This window comes from Trichoplusia ni, unplaced genomic scaffold (genome assembly GCF_003590095.1).
Source record: "Trichoplusia ni isolate ovarian cell line Hi5 unplaced genomic scaffold, tn1 tig00001778, whole genome shotgun sequence".
Taxonomy (NCBI): domain Eukaryota; kingdom Metazoa; phylum Arthropoda; class Insecta; order Lepidoptera; family Noctuidae; genus Trichoplusia; species Trichoplusia ni.
In genome coordinates, this window is record NW_020800149.1 from 17962 (window position 1) to 28084 (window position 10123).

Below are 10123 nucleotides of genomic sequence, written 5' to 3' on the forward strand. Positions count from 1 at the left end.
TAAATTCTTTTATTATATACAGCCATAATGTCAGTAGCAAGGGAGAAAAGGTTCAAAGTCGCAAAAAATTTATGAGAAACCTTTACATGAGCCTGACGTCATCGTTTATGCGTAAGCGTTTAGAAGCTCCTACTTTGAAGAGATATTTGCGCGATAATATCTCTAATATTTTGCCAAATGAAGTGCCTGGTACATCAGATGACAGTACTGAAGAGCCAGTAACGAAAAAAACGTACTTACTGTACTTACTGCCCCTCTAAAATAAGGCGAAAGGCAAATGCATCGTGCAAAAAATGCAAAAAGTTATTTGTCGAGAGCATAATATTGATATGTGCCAAAGTTGTTTCTGACTGACTAATAAGTATAATTTGTTTCTATTATGTATAAGTTAAGCTAATTACTTATTTTATAATACAACATGACTGTTTTTAAAGTACAAAATAAGTTTATTTTTGTAAAAGAGAGAATGTTTAAAAGTTTTGTTACTTTATAGAAGAAATTTTGAGTTTTTGTTTTTTTTTAATAAATAAATAAACATAAATAAATAGTTTGTTGAATTTATTATTAGTATGTAAGTGTAAATATAATAAAACTTAATATCTATTCAAATTAATAAATAAACCTCGATATACAGACCGATAAAACACATGCGTCAATTTTACGCATGATTATCTTTAACGTACGTCACAATATGATTATCTTTCTAGGGTTAAAAATGTTTCTTTACTTTATTTCAGAAAATAAGTAAATTCACAGCGCTATTTGTTGTTTTCACCGTATGCTAATATAATGATTAAAGTAAACGATAAAAAAAACCTTTAATTAAATGTACAAACAGAATTAAACAGCTACCAAGGTCGGCTAAGGGGGTGGATGGCGGAATTTGAATTCTTGTTACTTGACACAAGTATGTTATTATTAAGTACAAATATTGTAATCATAAGTATTTATGCTATAAAGCCGTCGGGGCTACAACCATAGAAATCTAAATATTACCTTATTATTTAGATTTATATGGCTACAACCTTATTAAGTTCTAATTAGGTACCAAACAATGCCATACCTAATGTTCAGGGTTAAATGACCTATTCGATTTGCGAATGGTGAGCCCTCCACTGAAAGTTACAGTTGAGCAGTGTCTATCTTCCACAACAGCAACAATATGACTTGTAAGAATTGTCAGTAAGCCCTGAAGAAGATAAGATGCATAGAGATGTACACATAGATGATGGAACTGAATTGTATTGACAGTTAGTGTTTCGCCCCGTAAGTTTACAATAATTGTGTTGGCAAAATGCTAGAATACGAATCCTGTCATTATTATCCAATTTTAATTCATTAATCTGCAATTTTCAACACCGAAATTGGGGCCTTTACATTAGCTCATAACGTGGTGGCGATGCTGCCACATTCACGTGTAAAACGAGGACGGATTGCTATGGTTTGGGTGTTTATGGCACAGTACTAAATCGAGCCAGTTTTGATAAGATAAGTAGGTGGTTAGGCGGGCGCCGGAGTTATGGGTGCTAGCTGCTAAATATTTGTAGCGATATTACTAATTGAAATATTTCTCCATTCCACATTTCTTTTAATGCACAAGTAGTCACGAGTATTTATACATACCTACTTGGTTCGTGATAAAAAAAATATTTAAATATTACCTTATCTCCTCAAAACTTAGGTCCTTGTCGTAATAAGGACCAATATCTATTCTTATGTAGAATAGATATTGGTCCTTATTACGTTCTGTTCTGAATAATGAGCTTAAATTGATAACCCCACCAGCCATGCGTACGTTCATAGGCACTAGACAAATTGCCGTAATATGAGTCCTATTTGATTGAAAGAGACTTTGATATGTGCTAATATCTAATATATCAAACCCAGTCTAAATTTAATTCAGGAAAACCGTCGTTGTATGTCGTAATGCGGGTCTCGATCCTGAATATTGTATGCCTATTAGTCATAAAGATACCTGCCTTTGATACAATTTGCTTATCACTGGCTATCTGGGTCAATTAGGATCGTGTTGCCATAGAGCTGGAGTTTTAAAGGCTCTGTGTACGCGGCTGGATCGATAAATCCCTGCAAGGTTACACTAATAAAAATGATGCTACTTATGTATACCTAGGTGTTCTAGCTTTAAAGGCTCGCAGTGCGGTGTAATAAAATTGTGTGGGGTGGATTAAAAGTTCAAACGTAGGTGGCCTAGGGATGGAACAAGGAACTTAATATTTTCTATTAAATTGCTAGATTGATGTTTATGATAATTTTTCCCCTTTTTCTCCTAAACGAAGTAGACGATAACGATGTTTAAACTCCATCCTTGTGGTGTATTATTTAAAATTATTTGTTTGGAACCTAAAATCATTCACAAACAAAGCTTACTAATAAAAAGTATTTCATGCCTATTACCTTCTTGTAATTTAATGAGGGCACAAATTATTCTACGAAGCTGGCCTCAGGCCACATTTCATAAATAAAAATCCAACATAAGAGTTTAGTGTTTAAGCATAAAATTGAAATGACTGGACTGTGACAACCCTAGGATATAAATACGAACACGATACCACACATTCTATAAACTAATTAAAATATTTTCAGTATACGTGGGGGGCGGCGCGTTATTTGTGGGCCTTAATACCATAGGTCATGTATAACGGGCTGCATAGGGGTGATGTATTAATTGTAGTCCCTGAATATGCAGGGGCTATACAGGGTGGCTTGTCCTTCCCAAGGCCGGTAGTTGCACGATCTAGACCTCTAGCACCGCTTGTTTATTGTTTCCCTCACGCCATCTTACCTGTGGTGTTAATTAGTTATGCTACTTACAACGTAATTATGCTAGTTTCGTATTCAAATATATTTGACTTCAGAATTTATGCTAGAAAAAGTAGGTGGTGTTAGTTATGTAACATTAAATGAACACGAGGACTTGGTCTAGATAACAATATAATTATTATATACTTTCTATCTATGTACGTAGTTATATGTTTACTATGTAGTTAGTGATTACTTAGTTTTTCTGTTTATCTGCTTTCTAAGAATTGATGAAGTCAGCGATGATAAATAACTATGATGGAAAATAAACACTTATTGTAGTTTTGTTTTAGGTATCTATACCTAATTAGTCTAATCAAATAATGTTTAGCGGACACGTATTCACTGATTAAGTGCTAATGCTAGCAAAACAAAGAAGTCTAGGTATTGTATATTGTATGCTGTTTTAAATATCACGAGGATAAAATATATTAAAGTATTTTTTAGGGTGGCGTTCCCAAACAGTTCAACTGAGGGTTCAGTTGAACTGTTTGGGATTATTATGGCTCTGCTGTATGTCCGTCTGACATCAAGTTACATCTCATGTCAACCATTATAGGTAGACTAGTCAGTGGAAAGTAACAAATTATGTTTTTTTTTCTGTTGTCGCTATCAGAAAGTGATGATTAAAACAAACAGATTTCTGTCAGATTTGGTTTTTTTCGCCTATTTATACGGATCCTTAAAACGCTTGAGTCTGATTTACACTTGACCAGTTTTATAATTGTACTACTACTACACATAAACAATCTCTACGATAACACTAAAATAAAGAAAAAGTTCAAGGGATTTGTGTAAAAAATATCAGACCGTCACAATGACATTCACATTTTACAGTGGACATAATACCTTCATAGGCATGCGACAGGTTTATGTACCGTATGTAGGTAGACGTATCGATTTTTAATGTTTTACATCGCTGTTGTTTAGACGCTGTCATAGCTTACACTGTGTAGTAACTCATTGCGGATTTGTTATCCTTAGGACTGTACCAACGACTCCTTCACTTAGACTTGCGAGATAGAGCGCTATCCGAAAATGTTATTTTTCTTACGTTTTATAATAATACACTCACTTTCTTGTTTGCCGTTTCGGTTGGATTTTTGTCACTCAATTTTGAGAGACTTCCCGATAATCTAGCAGGCTGAAATTTTCAGGGGTAGCTTCAAACCCGATGACAAGGCAATTCACAACTATAAAAACGACTGGACCGATTTTGATAAAATTTGAATGAGGTGACATTTAAAAACGTGGGTATTTACATTTTATAGATGTATTATTTTTTCACAACTACGACAATATTACTTTACCAGGTGGACGTTATGCCCTCTAACAAGTCTTAAAGAAACATTTTTATGGTTGTGGAAACGTGAAAGCGTAATACAAGGCTTAGAGCGGTATCTCTCTTGTGCACCCACCATAATTATGCTTTAAGTCGTACCCCTGTGGGAGGGGTGCCTCCCTCGCGCCCTCGCTGACGATGAATGCCGCCTCGTTCCCGGAAGCAAGCCTATTGAATTCTAGACAACTTATTTACCTTCTTTGATAAGTTAGTTTACCTGGCAATCTTGGAGATTTGCTTTAGTTTACAGTTGGCTGTAGCTGTAGAGATCGTTTATATAGGACATAGCTTCGTATCCGGTATTACATATTAAGTTACTTGCTCTACACAATATACAACATTAATTTAACACTATCTGTGACGCGCCCGCCATGACGCGGGAACATACAATTTTTGGTATAAAAACTAGCCCGGACCCTAATCCAAAGACTAAGCTACATACTTTTTGATAACGTGTGAGCTAAAATAACTACAAACATAAATAGGTACAAACTGTTCATAACTTATAAATAGAGTAACGATTTAAATTCATTCTTATTTTCTTCACAGATGAGTTAATAACAGCATCCTCATGGCAGGTGTGGAGCAGGCTGGAGATAAATTGATTTATTACGAGTATAGAGTATTCAAATATTTGATTCCCAAAACGTTATGCAATCGATAACCAACCCCAGTCCTGGGAGTTAGCTGATAGCGTGACCGCGAATATCCTCCCATAGTTATCAGAGTGTAGTTCCCATGTTTGCACACGACCAGCTGAACAGCTGACCAGCCGTGTGCACTTCACCTCCATATATAACGTGCATCCAGGGTTGGGAGTCCATAGTCGAGCCGTGGAACACACGGCTTGAAACAACTCAACTACTTTTTTATTTTCGGGAGCAGAGAAGTCTTGTGGTAAGTAACATTTCATGTACTATCATAAACATTTTTCTTGATTTGTCTTAATATTATCTATGATGTAAATGTTGTCGCTATTCCTATTGTCCATTGATGAGGGTGTTCCCCTGTCAAATTCTTAACTTAGTTTTCGACTATATTGTTGTGGACCCTCGGTTTTGTCTTATCCTTAAGCAACAAAAACAACTTAAGACTTCAAATAGTTAAGAAAGTGTAATTAGGGAGGAACAAAACTGCAAAGTTGTTAAATCGTTTACTTTAGAAGATATTACAGAATTAACGAGAAAGTGTTTAAAAGTATGACAGGATTCTGACCTTCACTTTGGTTCAGGAAACAATTATTTTTGGGGTTCCGTACATAATGGCTAAAAACGGAAGTGTATTACTGAGGGTCTGGTGCGCAATATCAAAAACTATTAAAAATTAAGAACGAGGTCAAGCAGCCATTGTTACGGTTATAAATTTGCTGCCTATTTGTGCCAAACCCTAAATATCGCCAGTTCGATTCCTACTTGGCCGGTTTTGCTCATTAAGAACATTGTTAGATGAACCAAGTCTACTGGGTGTAGGTATATATTATGACAATCATAAGTAACGCTGTGTACGGTATCTTATCAATATTCGAGGCAGGCGCGTTCCTATTGTCACAGTGCGCTAGACTGCCTTCCTTAACAGAGCAAATAGTTGCGTAGTTAATATGTTATTAATACTTGTATCATGTTACACAGCTATCAGTTTTACAATATGTCTGCGTTTATCTACAGTTTCAATTTCAATGGTATAACCTGGAATCATGTGTACCTAGGATTCTAACTAATGACCTTATCAACTATCGAAAACGCCATTAAATCTTAAATACCTACCAATGGAACAAATACTATGATTAGTTGATTATGGTTTTTCTAAAACAAGGGATATTACTAAGAAATGAAACTATCCCATATCTTTTTTTTAATCGGGTTTTTAGTTTTTTTTTTGTACGTGTTTTTTTTTTAAATTTCATGAGGTTCCCTTACACTTACATGAAGCAACTGTTACTTTTTTGTACTCATTAAATATGAATGTTTCCAGTATCACAAGATGAGTGACGCCAAGCAGAACCTGTTGCTGTTCTTCGACCGGCCCTCGGAGCCCTGCTTCATGCAGAAGGGCGAGGACAAGCTGTCTTCGAGATACCCGATCATTACTACGTATGTCACACAAAACTAGCTCTTATTTCTATATACATAAGGTTCTACTATAATACTAGATCGTAATTTACAAGTTCATTCAACTGCAGAATTACCTAGTTCAATGCGTCCAATATTGTTGACTTGTATAGAAATTTTTCGTTGTAACAATCGGCCGATCGCGTGTTGTCTGACCTGAATTGTAATAAATGATTGCAACAGACTCAATAATACAGCCTGTGACTGTCCCGTTGCAGGGCAAAGCCCTGATATTTTGATATTTCATGTTTTAGTAGATTTCTTTTTTTCAATATTAATCTTTTAATCTCCTTTCGTCCGTACTGTAGCGCATTAAAGAAATGTTTACTCCTTTGTAATTGCTTATTCAATTCCTGTGTCCAGTGCTGACTTAGGCCTCTCCTAAGTTCTGCACTTAAAAATGAATATTATAGTAATAGTGTTGAACGCCCTCCAGCTCTATGGACAGATAACCTAAAGAGTTTCTACTCTGGCAGAAAACCTGATGTTGCTGTCCATACTTACAATAGTCGTACCGTTGCAAATAGTTTAATTCCCATCTTGTATCTCCGTAGCCGGAGAAGTACAAGAGGTTGAGCAACACGCTCGCGAACCGCTTCGGCGACGACGCGGGCCGCAGCATCCCGGTGCGGAACATCGCGCTCCCCAACCTGGCGCTCCCCATGGAGCTCGACTACAACGCGCAGTTCTCGCTCTTCGTGCCCAAGCACAGGCGCATGGCTGGCAAGCTCATCGATATATTCATGAGTGAGTTGATCAAGAGCAACAAATTCCTTTGATCGGACAAGCACCCAATCCTATCAACTTTTCAGAGATGAGAGCATTATCTATAAGCATTTTCGCATTAAGGTCGGTGTGATCCGATGTATTGATTGACTGTGTAGTAACCAGCAAAAAAAATATCAGGAGTATTAATAAAAGGAGTAGAACAAATTCCTCCATTGCAAGTGCGGTAAAGCAGATGAAATTTCTCAATTGGAAGCGTGGTCTGTTTACCATCTATACTAAAAGCGCTCATCTGTGCTAACACTCCGATACCTGTTTCCCAGCCATGCGTGATGTGGAGGACCTACAGTCAGTCTGCTCGTTCTGTCAGCTGCGCATCAACCCCTACATGTTCAACTACTGCCTCTCTGTGGCTATCCTGCACAGGTAAGCCTTTGCTGTCCTTAAAAATCGCAAAGTAAAGATGGACTTAAAGTTCTTTATGATGATAAAAAATTGTCCTAAGCTCTTAATTCATTATCACGTTGATGCCACCATGTACCTACCGAGTCAATAAAGGTGTAATGGTGGTTAAGTCAGTTTTCATGACGTTTGACGTGTTTTTGAAAAATCTTTTCTAGTACATTAGTCAAAAAAAAATTACATGCAGTCAGATATTAGAAAGTGAAGACCCGAATAAAGATGTGTGATCAGGGGACCAATTGGTTGCAGGTGGGAACTGGCATGCCACTCTACGCAGTGTATTGCACTATTATACTTTCACAACTATCGTAATTTTATTTTAACACGTGGTATACATATTTTATGGTAAACTGCATCGCTTTCCCCTGGTCTCAAGTTCAAGGGAACAGACAAGCACTACGGTATTTAAGCTTATAGGTGTCATACCTTTAAGCTAAAATACCGTACCGTACCTCTCCGCTGTTCCCAAGGTGGTGGAATACCATGACAATCTCTCCAGGTAAAAACAAGGATGCAGGAATACATATAATTTAATTTACAAATTTTCTCGTTCGCTTTTCAGGCCGGACACAAAAGGTCTGAACATCCCGACCTTCGCGGAGACGTTCCCCGACAAGTTCATGGACCCCAAGGTGTTCCGCAAGGCGCGCGAGGTCAGCAACGTCGTCACCTCCGGGAACAGGGTGAGCAACACTTTTTTGATAAACAGAAATCTTCTGTAAATCGATTCTATTGCTTTCAAAGATATTTCTCGAAAATTGTTTTGGTAAGATTGTAGATTGCATTTGTGAAGACAGAATAAATGTATTTTATTAGATATCCTTGGTAGAAACATAGTAATTACCAATTACCGGTAAACATCAAAATCCGTTAAAACTAGGAGCCTCACACAACAGCCTCACAACCCAAACTTAGGTAAACCTGTAACCTATCCCAAATGCCTGAAATCTGTCACTTTTAAAACATAAAACTGATCTAAAACCCTCCAATTCCCCTAGATGCCGGTGACCATCCCGTGAACTACACGGCGTCCACCTCTGAGCCGGAGCAGCGCGTGGCGTACTTCCGCGAGGACATCGGCATCAACCTGCACCACTGGCACTGGCACCTCGTGTACCCTTCGACGCGGCGACCGCGCCATCGTCAACAAGGACCGCAGGGGGGAGCTGTTCTACTACATGCATCAGCAGATCATTGCCAGGTGGGACTCTACACTCTGTACTATGTGCTTGTATTGTGTTCCGTATGGATTTCCAACAGACCTTGACAAGGAGAAAGTTCTCTTTTTACCTCAGATTCTCGGACTAAACCGATTTTTTTGGTTATACTTTTGATTAAACGTGAGATAGCTGTCAATTGGTCTCAGAGAGGTCCCATTCATCAAATTTGATTCTAAGTAGTTTTTATTAATAGTATTTCTTTTTGTTGTTAAAAGATTTTTTTCTTATCAAAGGTTTTTGCTTTTAAATCACTCGATTCATTTTTTAAAAGATTGCGCATTAATTATTGGAGCTACAAAAAATAATAAATAAAATAATATCGTTGACGCTGTAGCAATATATGACACGAAAGATATAAATATAATTAAATTCCAATATACAATCTCAGGCATGATAAAATATAAAATAATTTCTTGGATGATTCCTTCTGAGTTTTTAAACTAATTATTTAGACCAAGCTGCATAAAATATTTTAACAGTTTAATCCTATCTCTAAAAATCTCTAGACTAAAAAAGTCTAATGTATATATTTGCGTACTATCTGCAGATACAACATGGAGCGGCTGTGTAAACGGTCTGGGCCGCGTCCGTCGCTACCAGAACTTCCGCGAGCCCATCGAGGAGGGGTACTTCCCCAAGCTGGACTCGCAGGTGGCCTCGCGCGCCTGGCCGCCACGGTAACCAATACCTTATTACATAGCTCATAAGGATCAATATGAAATATAAACATTTTATGCTACCAAAGTAAGTCTTGTAATCGTTACTAGCATCATTATCGTCAGCCGAACCGTCACCGAAGTCTTGTCGTCGTTAGCCACTTCTAGCTGCCGAAATAAAATCAACCTTATTTCTATGTAACTAAGATTTAAAGTAAAATGGGAACTATGGAACTCATATCAAACTTTAAAGTGAGTACTCTCAAGCCTCACCTGATCACCGAAATAACATGTATACCTTATTTCAATAACGATAAGGTTCAAAATAGACTGACTATAGAAGAAATTTATAGTCGTGGAAAAGAGATGCCTCTATACTGCTAGTTGTGTCTCACTTCAAAAGCCTTTTTTACATATTAATACACGTTTTTCTTTTATAAAAAAAATCCCTTAAACATGGTCATTTTTCAGGTTTGCCGGCACTACGATCCGCGACCTGGACCGTCCCGTGGACCAGATCAGGTCGGACGTGTCCGAGCTGGAGACCTGGCGGGACCGCTTCGTGCAGGCTGTCGAGACTATGTCCTTTGCCATGGTGAGGGTTAATAACTGTACTATATTGTGTGTAGTCGAGGGGTCATTAATCAAAGGTCACTTTGTGAGATCTGCTGTGGATTTGATTTGATCTCTATATGGAAAAATCGAAATGATTGAACTAAATTAAGTTATGGCCCATTTAGATGATGCGTGAAATTTTGTGCAAGTTGTAATACATTGTGCAGCCGCGCA

General features: G+C 37.5%; 1 pseudogene; it reads left to right on the forward strand.

Moving 5' to 3' along the window:
* The first annotated feature begins 4479 nt into the window (after window positions 1-4479).
* Window positions 4480-9929, forward strand: LOC113507359 (annotated as a pseudogene).
* The last annotated feature ends 194 nt before the right edge of the window (window positions 9930-10123 follow it).